The sequence below is a fragment of the Prionailurus viverrinus genome, chromosome D2 (genome assembly GCF_022837055.1).
Source record: "Prionailurus viverrinus isolate Anna chromosome D2, UM_Priviv_1.0, whole genome shotgun sequence".
Taxonomy (NCBI): domain Eukaryota; kingdom Metazoa; phylum Chordata; class Mammalia; order Carnivora; family Felidae; genus Prionailurus; species Prionailurus viverrinus.
In genome coordinates this window covers 68869715-68883658 of record NC_062571.1, presented here as the reverse complement: position 1 = coordinate 68883658, position 13944 = coordinate 68869715, and the positions used below count along the sequence as shown (strand labels likewise).

The 13944-nt window shown below is 38.0% G+C and overlaps 1 protein-coding gene across 3 annotated transcripts in view; it reads right to left on the bottom strand.

The window, feature by feature from the left end:
* SHOC2 (SHOC2 leucine rich repeat scaffold protein) overlaps positions 1-13944 on the bottom strand; it is a 110977-nt gene that overhangs the window by 83374 nt on the left and 13659 nt on the right. The window lies entirely within an intron of this gene.

Below are 13944 nucleotides of genomic sequence, written 5' to 3'. Positions count from 1 at the left end.
GTACTTACTACATACCAGGCACTGTACTAGGTGCTTTTAGCTGTTTTCTCACTCAATCCTTGCAACAATTCTGAGGCAGATTAATCCCCACTTACAGAAAAAGAAATGAGGCTCAAGAACAATCAAATTACTTATTAAAGATCACACAGATCATAAAGCAAAGTCATAAGACTAACAAAGTTCTGATTCCAAAACCCATGTCTTAACCCATGTCTATACCATTTCAGAATACATTAAATAGGTATAAATAATGATGTAAATAAACATAAACCAAGGAACATTTTTGACAGAACAAGACTTGAAAAGATAGGACTGCTTTCTATAGTCTGAGGAAATGTTGACTAAAAAGAGCCAACAAAATACAGAAAATCTAAATATCTTAAAAAAAATTATTTCTCCCCTCATCTAACACCTAATTCTATAGACCACACTAGTACTTTACTGACTTTTAAAAGAGAAATTTCTCCCCATAATATATTATATGTCTTAATGCATAATTCACATTACCTTGAGTTCATTTTCTACTGAGTGGTATCTTCCTGAAAAGTATGACAAAAAGAATATATTTTATAATTTAAACTCAGTATGTTAAATTCTACAGTCATTTAGGTCCAGTTTTCCATTAATAGAACATATAAATAAATGTTTCCATAACTGACCACTAGGAAGTGATTATGCAGATCAATTTAGAAAAGAACCTGACTCATGCATCCTTGACCTAGGCACCAATTATTAAAAACTAGCACTAATTAGTCCTTAGTAATAATACTAACAGCACATGCTTACTTTAAAACTATTTTTTTTTCCCTTAACTAAAAGAAAGAATAATTCAGATATGTGAAGGGAGACCTAGATGTCCAGAGACTTACTTGGGAAGTTCTATCTATATTAAATTTTACCCACCTTATAATCTAACCCAAATTCTCATGTTAAATGGATGTATCTCCTTACTAATCTCAATCTTAAAAGGAATGTGATTAAAAGTAATATATTGAAAAAAAATGTAGTCAAAAAAAGACCAAAAGATCTGGAGCTGTAAGGTTTGGTCTCCAAAACCCTTGATTAATTACAGTTTGACCTGAGCATGGCTACGATTAAAGGCCTCAGTTTTTTCATCTGAAAAATGAGTTTAGGGGCTACATGATCTCACAGGTACCTTAAGGCTCTAAAACTCCTACTGCTAAGTCAGCAGGAAGTAGTTCCAAGGACCAATACTGGGTGTTCGACACATAGTAGTACTCAAGAAGTACTTTCAGACTGGAAGACCAATTCTAACATCATGTCCAGGTCAAAAAACAAACCCTGAAGATTATTGTAAAGGTACTATTGTAATTGTGTTGAGTAGATTTACAAGGTGAGACAGTACTTACAATTTATCCCTATTAAAAAGTTCATTAGGTCCCCATGACTACAGGTAATAATCATCATGCAAACAGACGTTTTGGAATACCCTAACAACGTATTTATATTGTTAGTATTTCTCAAAATGTATTTCTACAACATTTACTTCCATGGTCAAACAGGCTTATAGTTAGGATAAGATGTGTTTCAAACATAATTATACTGTTGTCCTTACAGCAGAAATGATCTGTTTTTGATATGAAAATGTACTCCGTGGGGGCACGTAGGTGGCTCAGTTGGTTGGGGGTCTGGCTTCAGCTCAGGTCATGATCTTGCAATTTGTGAGTTCAAGCCCCACGTTGGGCTCTGTGCTAACAGCTCAGAGCCTGGAGCCTGCTTCAGATTGTGTCTCCCTTCTCTTTCTGCCCCTCCCCTGCTCATGCTGTCTCTCACTCAAAAATGAATAAATTTAAAAAAAAAAAGTACCCTCTGATAGAGAATATACAAGATTTCCCAATACATTTGGATCAAAAAACCATTTCTAAGGAATATCTGTAACATCTCATAGCGTTTCAAGTGCTCAAACTACAAATATTTAGTAAACCTAGATCAGCATTAAAACAGATAGAATTTTACAAAATTATTAAAAATTTAAGATTTAAAAAACACCAGAGTAACTGGAAAAACAAAGACTAAACCCTGAAATCTCCAATAATCAGGCATTAAAATTTTCTATAAGGCTATTAGAATGTATTTGTATTTGAAGCTAAGAAAGTAATACATTCCAACATACAGAAGGAACGGAATGAAAAAAAAAAAATACCTAGTTTCTCCAAGCAGTCATCCTGCTCTTGCTAATGGATAGGTAAAACAGAACAAGGTCAAATGAATACAAGATTATGTTCAAATCAGAGACTAGAAGAAAGCTTGCCCACCAGCTATTAAGATTTTTCAACCATATTTCTTTTAATAGAGTCATTAAGTGAAGAAAATAAATTCACATTTCTCTTGAAAAACAAGATGCCAGGGCACCTGGGTAGCTCAGTCAGTTAAGCATCTGACTCTTGATTTCAGTTCAGGTCATGATCTCACATTTCCTGAGTTCAAGCCCCACATCGGGCTCTGCACACACAACGTGGAGCTGCTTGGGATTCTCATTCTCTCTCCACCCCCCACTCTGCTCCTCTCCCACCGCCCTCTCTTTCAAAATTAAAAAATTTTAAATCTAAAAAAATTTTTTGAAAAGAAAAACAAGATGCCATTCAGAATACTAGATTAGTGGTAGTAGCTAAAGCATGAAAGTTCAATTTCTAGAGGCGCCTGGCTATCTCAGTTGGAAGAGCATGAGACTCTTGATTCCAGGTCTGTGAGTTCAAGCCTCACATTGGGCATGGCGCCTACTTAAAAAAAAAAAAAGTTCGATTTTCAAACCCAACTGAAAAAGGAATCAACACCTAAAATTAAAGAATTATTGAGCACTCTAACTAGAGTCATTAGTCTCTAGTCTCATTCTTGATGCTATGTAGCATACAAGGCTTCATAAATACAAAGTGATATAATCAAAATCAAATGTTAAATTTTGATTTTTAATTAAAAAATCTGATCTGAAAGAACTAAAAGAATTTGATCTAAAAGAAATGAATTTTTTGCCTTTCAGAAAACTACATCAGCACTTATTTTATTCCTTACATTTGTAAGTGATCTTAATTCTGATAAAACTGGACTACAGCCCTTGCAATTTCCAGTTTGAAAATGGCAATGTTAAGATGGTGTGGCCCCTTTCTCCTCTGAAAAATCTCAAAACAACTAGTAGTATGAGAAATAGAAACAAAAAATACATCTCCATCCCTAACCAAGAGGTATCCCTAACCACATATATGAGAAGGCTGCCATTTGTAGTGAAGGTAAAGAGGGATGCTGGAAGAGGTCAAACAAAGGAGAAGTTTGCAGCTTCACATCTCAAAACTATCACAGCTCAGTTCTCTAACTAAGGTACATGGCATAGCCAGAAGGGCAGCCAAACAACCCCTTGTTTGGAACATCTGAAGATTTCAAAGACTTTATCTAGCATTATTGGATACACAGGAGAGCCAGAACTGAACAAGAAATCATACAGTTGAAAAAGGGCACATCTTTTCCTAAGGAAAAATTTTATTGTACTTGAGCATTTAAAGAGAATTCTTCATGAGACACCGAGCTGGCTCAGTCAGTAAAGCATGCAACTTTTCTTTCTTTTCTCTTCTCTTTAAGAGCATGCGACTTTTGATCTTGAGGTCATGAGTTCAAGCCCCACACGGGGCATAGAGATTACTTAAAAGTAAAACCACAAATAAATAAACAGAATTCTTTGAGAACCTAGGCAAAATCATTACTACCCAAAAATGGAGGGAAGGAGGGACTCAATGCTAAAAAAAAAAAAAAAAAGTAGAGCAATACCTATTAAGAACTCCAAGGGTTTAAAAAAGGTATGACTCAAGAATTTATATCCAGTCTAAGAATACAGTTTAGGATAAATGGCAACAGTTAAACAATAATGTATATGAAAGAATTCAAGGAATACTGTTCTTATGAACTGCTTTTGAAGAAAACACTAGTTGACAAAAGTTCAACTATCCAAAGGATAAAAATAAAAATTATGAAAAAAGGGCAAGTTTTGAGCATAAAGTCCATTTAATTACTGGCCTGAAAAAAAAAGATACAAATATTTATAGCTATAGAATATAATGTAAATGTTACAATCCTCAAGAATGGAGAGGAAATAGGACTGAGATATGCTTATACCTTTATACAGCACTGCTTTACACCTTTGAGTATACTTCAATTGCTATACCTCAATTTATTTCTTAAAAGATGAGGAAATAAGCATAATGCTGTAATAAATACAGATGAGCTAAACAGATTCATTAAAAGAAAGTCTCAGGTAGATCATAAAACATAATTGTATGAATAAATGATCCACACTCCCCCTGCCCCAATGTGAAAGGACAAAAATGAAATACAAGCAGATTATGTTCAAAATGAAACAGGCATTCTAAAGATATAGGCACAAAAATATTCACTACAGCATTACTTGTAACAGCAACATACCGAAACAATCTATATGTCCAACAACACATGTCCAACGGGAGTTTATCTCCGTTATGGTTAGATAAACTATTGTTTATTCAATGAAATACTATATATTTACTAAAAAGTATGCTGTACCAACTATGTACATTTCTCACTTGTTTCAAGTCAGACAGTAAAGCATACTAGCTAATGCTAAAGGCTCTGCAGCCAGACTCTTGGGAGTCCCACAACTTCCAACTCCCCAACTTACTAGCATGTTAAGGTTTCTGTGCCTCAGTTTCCTTCTCTGTATAAAGGGGATAATAATACTACCTGCCTCTCAAGGCTGTGATGAAGATTAACAATGAATATCCAAACACTTGATAGAACAGGGCCTACAACATATAAAACACTGTGGAAGTTTTAGATTCATTATAGTTAAGTGAGGAAAACTCAGCTTTAAAACAACATCATGTTACCATTTATGAAAAAAATATATACATATATATGTATAAGATATCTGTGGAAGAACACACAAAACTGGTAGTGGTTTCCCAGGAAAGGAAAATACGCAGAGAGGCTGCAGAGTGAGAGCAAGAGTTGCTTTACACTTCTGTATCTTTTAGATTTTGTACCATAAGCATGTATTGGTTAGCTAAAAATTACTATTTAAATTTAAAAACCTTAAAGAATTGGGGCGCCTGGGTGGCTCACTCGGTTAAGCATCTGACTTCGGCTCAGGTCATGATCTTGCAGTTTGTGAGTTCGGGCCCCGCGTCAGGCTCTGTGCTGAAAGCTCAGAGCCTGGAGCCCACTTTGAATTCTGTGTCTCCCTCTCTCTCTGCCCCTCCCCCACTCACATGCGCGCGCTCTCTCTCTCTCTCTCTCTCTCTCTCTCTCTTAAAAATCAACATAAAAAAAAAAAACCTTAAAGAATTTAAGTTGACTGAACACAGTGCTACTTTTCTGGTTAGTTCTTTGACTTCCATGCCTAAGGTATATTTACTCAGATCACAGGTCACAAATAACACTCTCAGAGACAAATGTATTTTCTCCACCAAAGCATCTACAGGAGTTCAGATATTTAATGTTACCACATAAAATACAAAAGAGGGCTCCTGGGTGGCTCAGTGGGTTGAGCTTCGAACTCTCAGGTCATGATCCCAGGCTCATAGGATTGAGCCCTACCTACATCGGGCTGCACACAGAGCGTAGACCCTGCTTAAGATTCTCTTTCTCCAGGGACCCCCACCCCCTCTCCTGCTCGTGTTCTCAAAAAAAAAAAAAAATTAAAATTAGGGATGCCTGGGTGGCTCAGTCAGTTAAGTGTCCAACTCTTGATTTCGGCTCGGATCTCATGGTTTGTGAGTTTGAGCCTCACATCACTCTCTCTCAAAAATACACATTAAAAAAAGATTAAAATAATTAAAAAATAAAAAGAAACTTATCTTTGGAGACAACACTTCAAAGACATATACAAAAAAATGTTCACAGCAATGTGAATATAGCAAATCATTGGAAACACAGGCATCAGTAGTCTCCATAAATTATAGTGCCACACAATGGAATATAATATAGATACCTGAAATGATAGCATATGCATAATACAAATTTATGTATGAAATTATAATTTTTTGCATTAGGCAGTAAGTTATGGACTCTTTCCACACAAGAATACAAATATATTTAATTTCTTTTCATTGCTATGACTTGTGGTATAACTATAATCATTCTCCTATCGACTGACATTTAGGTTGTTTCTATTTGCCTTTTTTCATTTACTTTTTTTTTTTCATAAAAAAAAATATATATGGGGTCCCTGCGTGGCTTGGTTGATTAAGCGTCCAACTTTGGCTCAGGTCATGATCTCACGGTTTGTAAGTTAGAACCCAGCATTGGGTTCTCTGCTGTCAGTGCAGATCCTGATTTGAATCCCGTCTCCCTCTCTCTCTGCCCCTCCCCTGCTCGCGCTATATCAAAGATATAATAAACATCAAAATATATATAAATATATATATTTGGGGGGGGGCAGTAAATAGTGCTTTTTGAGCATAAATAGTCACAAACAGGACCTACTATTTCTGCAAGGCAGATTCCTGAAAGCAGAACTGTTTGGTCAAAACTAATACGCATTTTATTTTTTATTTTTATTTTTTTAACATATGAAATTTATTGTCAAATTGGTTTCCATACAACACCCAGTGCTCATCTCAAAAGATGCCCTCTTCAATACCCATCACCTACTCTCCCCTCCCTCCCACCCCCCCATCAACCCTCAGTTTGTTCTCAATTTTTAAGTGTCTCTTATGCTTTGGCTCTCTCCCACTCTAACCTCTTTTTTTTTTTTCCTTCCCCTCCCCCATGGGTTTCTGTTAAGTTTCTCAGGATCCACATAAGAGTGAAAACATATGGTATCTGTCTTTCTCTGTATGGCTTATTTCACATAGTATCACACTCTCCAGTTCCATCCACGTTGCTACAAAGGGCCATATTTCATTCTTTCTCATTGCCACGTAGTACTCCATTGTGTATATGAACCACAATTTCTTTATCCATTCATCAGTTGATGGACATTTAGGCTCTTTCCACAATTTGGCTATTGTTGAGAGTGCTGCTATAAACATTGGGGTACAAGTGCCCCTATGCATCAGTACTCCTGTATCCCTTGGGTAAATTCCTAGCAGTGCTACTGCTGGGTCATAGGGTAGGTCTATTTTTAATTTTTTGAGGAACCTCCACACTGTTTTCCAGAGTGGCTGCACCAGTTTGCGTTCCCACCAACAGTGCAAGAGGGTTCCCATTTCTCCACATCCTCTCCAGGATCTATAGTATCCTGATTTGTTCATTTTGGCCACTCTGACTGGCATGAGGTGATATCTGAGTGTGGTTTTGATTTGTATTTACCTGATGAGGAACGATGTTGAGCATCTTTTCATGTGCCTGTTGGCCATCTGGATGCCTTCTTTAGAGAAGTGTCTATTCATGTTTTCTGCCCATTTCTTCATTGGATTATTTGTTTTTTGGGTGTGGAGTTTGGTAAGCTCTTTATAGATTTTGGATACTAGCCCTTTGTCCGATGTCATTCGCAAATATCTTTTCCCATTCCGTTGGTTGCCTTTTAGTTTTGATTGTTTCCTTTGCAGTGCAGAAGCTTTTTATCTTCATGAGGTCCCAATAGTTCATTTTTACTTTTAATTCCCTTGCCTTTGGGGATGTGTCAAGTAAGAAATTGCTGCGGCTGAGGTCAGAGAGGTCTTTTCCTGCTTTCTCCTCTAGGGTTTTGATGGTTTCCTGTCTCACATTCAGGTCCTTTATCCATTTTGAGTTTATTTTTGTGAATGGTGTAAGAAAGTGGTCTTGTTTCATTCTTCTGCATGTTGCTGTCCAGTTCTCCCAAAACCATTTGTTAAAGAGACTTTTTTCCACTGGATATTCTTTCCTGCTTTGTCAAAGATTAGTTGGCCATACTTTTTTGGGTTTAGTTCTGGGGTTTCTATTCTATTCCATTGGTCTATGTGTCTGTTTTTTGTGCCAATACCATGCTGTCTTGATGATTACAGCTTTGTAGTAGAGGCTAAAGTCTGGAATTGTGATGCCTCCTGCTTTGGTCTTCTTCAAAATTACTTTGGCTATTCAGGGCTTTTTGTGGTTCCATATGAATTTTAGGATTGCTTGTTCTAGCTTCGAGAAGAATGGTGGTGCAATTTTTATTGGGATTGCATTGAATGTGTAGATAGCTTTGGGTAGTGATATTTTAACAATATTTATTCTTCCAATCCATGAGCACGGAATGTTTTTCCATTTCTTTGTATCTTCTTCAATTTCCTTCATAAGCTTTCTATAATTTTCAGCATACAGATCTTTTACATCTTTGATTAGATTTATTCCTAGGTATTTTATGCTTCTTGGTGCAATTGTGAATAGGATCAGTTTCTTTATTTGTCTTTCTGTTGCTTCACTGTTAGTGTATAAGAATGCAACTGATTAAAAAAAAAAAAAACAGGGGCGCCTGGGTGGCGCAGTTGGTTAAGCGTCCGACTTCAGCCAGGTCACGATCTCACGGTCCGTGAGTTCGAGCCCCGCTCTGATGGCTCAGAGCCTGGAGCCTGTTTCTGATTCTGTGTCTCCCTCTCTCTCTGCCCCTCCCCTGTTCATGCTCTGTCTCTCTCTGTCCCAAAAATAAATAAACGTTGAAAAAAAAAATTTTTTTTTTAAATTTAAAACAAAAAAAAACAAACAAAAAAAGAATGCAATTGATTTCTGTACATTGATTTTGTATCCTGCAACTTTGCTGAATTCATGTATCAGTTCTAGCAGACTTTTGGTGGAGTCTATCAGATTTTCCATGTATAATATCATGTCATCCGCAAAAAGTGAAAGCCTGACTTCATCTTTGCCAATTTTGATGCCTTTGATTTCCTTTTGTTGTCTGATTGCTGATGCTAGCACTTCCAACACTATGGTAAACAACAGCAGTGAGAGTGGACATCTCTGTCGTGTTCCTGATCACAGGGGGAAAGCTCTCAGTTTTTCCCCATTGAGGATGATATTAGCTGTGGGCTTTTCATAAATGGCTTTTATGATGTTTAAGTATGTTCCTTCTACCCCGACTTTCCCGAGGGTTTTTATTAAGAAAGGATGCTGAATTTTGTCAAATGCTTTTTCTGCATCGATTGGCAGGATCATATGGTTATCTTTTCTTTTATTAATGTGATGTATCATGTTGATTGATTTGCAAATGTTGAACCAGCCCTGCAGCCCAGGAATGAATCCCACTTGATCATGGTTAATAATTCTTTTTATAAGCTGTTGAATTCGATTTGCTAGTATCTTATTGAGAATTTTTGTATCCATATTCATCAGGGATATTAGCCTGAAGTTCTTTTTACTGGGTCTCTGTTTGGTTTAGGAATCAAAGTAATACTGGCTTCATAGAATGAGAGTCTGGAAGTTTTCCTTCCCTTTCTATTTTTTGAATAGCTTGAGAAGGATAGGTATTATCTCTGCTTTAAATGTCTGGGAGAATTCCCCAGGGAAGCCATCTGGTCCTGGACTCTTATTTGTTGGGAGATTTTTGATGACTGATTCAATTTCTTTGCTGGTTATGGGTCTGTTCAAGCTTTCTATTTCCTCCACTTTGAGTTTTGAAGTGTGTGGGTGTTTAGGAATTTGTCCATTTCTTCCAGGTTGTCCAGTTTGTTGGCATATAATTTTTCATAGTACTCCCTGATAATTGCTTGTATTTCTGAGGGATTGGTTGTAATAATTCCATTTTCATTCATGATTTTATCTATTTGGGTCATCTCCCTTTTCTTTTTGAGAAGCCTGGCTAGAGGTTTATCAATTTTGTTTATTTTTTCAAAAAACCAACTCTTGGTTTCATTGATCTGCTCTACAGTTTTTTTAGATTCTATATTGTTTATTTCTACTCTGATCTTTATTATTTCTCTTCTTCTGCTGGGTTTGGGGTGTCTTTGCTGCTCTGCTTCTATTTCCTTTAGGCGTGCTGTTAGATTTTGTATTTCGGATTTTTCTTGTTTCTTGAGATAGGCCTGGATTGCAATGTATTTTCCTCTCAGGACTGCCTTCGCTGCATCCCAAAGCGTTTGGATTGTTTTATTTTCATTTTCGTTTGTTTCCATATATTTTTTTATTTCTTCTCTAATTGCCTGGTTGACCCATTCATTCTTTAGTAGGGTGTTCTTTAACCTCCATGCTTTTGGAGGTTTTCCAGACTTTTTCCTGTGGTTGATTTCAAGCTTCATAGCATTGTGGTCTGAAAGTACGCATGGTATGATCTCAATTCCTGTATACTTATGAAGGGCTGTTTTGTGACCCAGTATGTGATCTATCTTGGAGAATGTTCCATGTGCACTCGAGAAGAAAGTGTATTCTGTTGCTTTGGGATGCAGAGTTCTAAATGTATCTGTCAAGTCCATCTGATCCAATGTATCATTCAGGGCCCTTGTTTCTTGATTGTTGTTAAGTGGGGTATTAAAGTCCCCTGCAATTACCACATTCTTGTCAATAAGGTTACTTATGTTTGTAATTGTTTTATATATTTGGGGGCTCCTGTATTCGGCACATAGACATTTATAATTGTTAGTTCTTCTTGATGGATAGACCTTGTAATTATTATATAATGCCCTTCTTCATCTCTTGTTACAGCCTTTAACTTAAAGTCTAGTTTGTCTGATATAAGTATGGCTACTCCAGCTTTCTTTTGACTTCCAGTAGCATGATAAATAGTTCTCCATCCCCTCACTTTCAATCTGAAAGTGTCTTCAGATCTAAAATGAGTCTCTTGTAGACAGCAAATAGATGGGTCTTGGTTTTTTTATCCATTCTGATACCCTATGTCTTTTGGTTGGCACATTTAGTCCATTTACATTAAGTTGTACTATAGAAAGACATGGGTTGAGTCATTGTGATGTCTGTAGGTTTCATGCTTGTAGCGATGTCTCTGGTACTTTGTCTCACAGAATCCCCCTTAGGATCTCTTGTAGTGCTGGTTTAGTGGTGATGAATTCCTTCAGTTTTTGTTTGGGAAGACCTTTATCTTTCCTTCTATTCTAAATGACAGATTTGCTGGATAGAGGATTCTCGGCTACATATTTTTTCTGTTCATCACATTGAAGATTTCCTGCCATTCCTTTCTGGCCTGCCAAGTTTCAGTACAGAGATCCGTCACTAGTCTTATCGGTCTCCCTTTATATGTTAGAGCACGTTAATCCCTAGCTGCTTTCAGAATTTTCTCTTTATCCTTGTATTTTGCCAGTTTCACTATGATATGTCATGCGGAAGATCGATTCAAGTTACATCTGAAGGGAGTTCTCTGTGCCTCTTGGATTTCAATGCCTTTTTCTTTCCCCAGATCAGGGAAGTTCTCAGCTATTATTTATTCAAGTACACCTTCAGCACCTTTCCCTCTCTCGTCCTCCTCTGGAATACCAACTATGCATAGATTATTTCTCTTTAGTGCATCACTTAGTTCTCTAATTTTCCCCTCATACTCCTGGATTTTTTAATCTTTTTCTCAGCTTCTTCTTTTTCCATAATTTTATCTTGTAACTTACCTATTCTCTCCTCTGCCTCTTCAATCTGAGCTGTGGTCGTCTCCATTTTATTTTGCAGTTCGTTAATAGCATTTTTTAGCTCCTCCTGGATGTTTCTTAGTCCCTTGATCTCTGTAGCAATAGATTCTCTGCTGTCCTTTATACTGTTTTCAAGCCCAGCGATTAATTTTATGAATATTCTAAATTCACTTTGTTATATTGTTTAAATCGTTTTTGATCAGTTCGTTGTTATTTCCTGGACGTTTTTCTGAGGGGAATTCTTCCGTTTCGTCATTTTGGATAGTCCCTGGAGTGGTGCAGGACTGCGGGGCACTTCCCCTGTGCTGTCTTGAATAACTTGCATTGGTGGGCGGGGCCACAGTCAGACCTGATGTCTGCCCCCAGCCCACCGCTGGGGCCACAGTCAGACTGGTGTGTGCCTTCTCTTCCCCTCTCCTAGGGGCGGGATTCACTGTGGGGTGGCGTGGCCGTCTGGGCTACTTGCACACTGCCAGGCTTGTGATGCTGGGGATCTGGCGTATTAGCTGGGGTGGATCAGCAAGGTGCACAGGGGCGGGAGGGGCAGGCTCAGCTCGCTTTTCCTTTGGAGATCCACTTCAGGAGGGGCCCTGCGGCATGGGGATGGAGTCAGACCCGCCGGAGGGATGGATCCGAAGAAGCACAGCATTTTGGTGTTTGCGTGGTGCAAGCAAGTTCTCTGACAGGAAATGGTTCGCTTTGGGATTTTGGCTGGGGGATGGGTGAGGGAGATGGCGCTGGCGAGCGCCTTTGTTCCCCGCCAAGCTGCACTCTGTTATCCAGGGCTCAACAACTCTCCCTCCCGTTGTCCTCCAGCCTTCCCGCTCTCCGAGCAGAGCTGTTAACTTATAACCTTCCAGATGTTAAGTCCCGCTTGCTGAACCAACACACTCCGTCCGGCCCCTCCGCTTTTGCAAGCCAGACTCGGGGCCTCTGCTTGGCCGGCGGGCTGCCCTTCAGCCCTGGCTCCCTCCCGCCAGTCCGTGCAGCGCGCACCGCCTCTCCGCCCTTCCTACCCTCTTCTGTGGGCCTCTCGTCTACGCTTGGCTCTGGAGAATCCATTCTGCTAGTCTTCTGGCGGTTTTCTAGGTTATTTAGGCAGGTGTGGGTGGAATCTAAGTGATCCGCAGGACGCAGTGAGCCCAGAGTCCTCCTACGCCGTCATTTTCCCCCTCTTCTCCCTAATACGTATTTTAAATATTTATAGGTAGTTCCAATCGGTCTCTTTCAAAGAGACTACATCAATTTATACTCTCCCGATCTTACCAATTATTAATCATTTTCATTTCTATCAATCTGATATATGAAAAACGATATATTTTAATCTACAGTTCCTTGATTAGTGAGGGCAAACAAACTTTTCCATTCTTCCACTATTTGTGGTTTAACAAAATATAGACCATGGCTACATTATGTTTAACACACATTACAGTTTTAATTTTTTTTTTATTTGCCACTATTTAATAATTGGGAGCTCCACTACAATCCAGACCTCTACTTCTCATTTAAAAAATAAAAAAAATTTGCCACCACTGGGTCAAAAATCAACTAGTGTTGAGTAGAAGCTATGCCCTCCAAGTACTCTCCAACCCAACCACCTCATATATTCTCCCTACTGTGTTCCCTCATTTATGTTACCTGCCTGGTTTCCTGCAGGAATTTAAGTTTAGGACCCGATCTCTATGCAGTTATTTGGTTATATACTAGTTATCAGAATTCTTTGTATGAAGGATATTAATACCTTTTCTTACATATTTATGTCATAACTATTTCCTCTCTGTGGACAGCCTTTAACTTAATCACAGCATTCATAAATATATATAAAATCCTAAAAGTCTACAACACCCATCAAATGACAACAATATTTATCCTTGGGGGTTAGAATGGTTTTCAATCTCTGTATTATTTTTTAAATGCATAAAATAAGCATTGATTCCTCTTATAATTAGGGAAGGAAAAAAACCTATTTTCCTTTTTTTTTTCTTAATGTTTATTCATTTTTGAGAGAGAGTGAATGCAGGGGAGGGGGCAGAGCGATAAGGAGACAGAGAATTCCAAGCAGGCTCTGCACCATCAGCACAGAGCCCGATGCAGGGCTTGAACCCATGAACCATGAGATCAGGACTTGAGCTGAAGTCAGAAGCTTACCTGACTGAGCCACGCAGGCAACCCCCCCCCCCCCCAAAAAAGCTATTTTCATTTTGAAACAGAAAAATTCTAACAGTGATAGTTTGGTTATGTTGACTTTAAACTGACAAAGGATAAAGTTAATTAAAAAATTACTTATTAAAAAAGACAATGTATAATACAAGAGGAGCTCACCATAATAATCAAAGCTCATAAATCTTAATCCAAGATAACCCACCTATGAAGAACTGATATATCCAGCACTTCAGATTTGAATTATAATTACAATTTGTTTTTACAAAAGCTAGTCAAAAGACCATGGACTGATCTGATT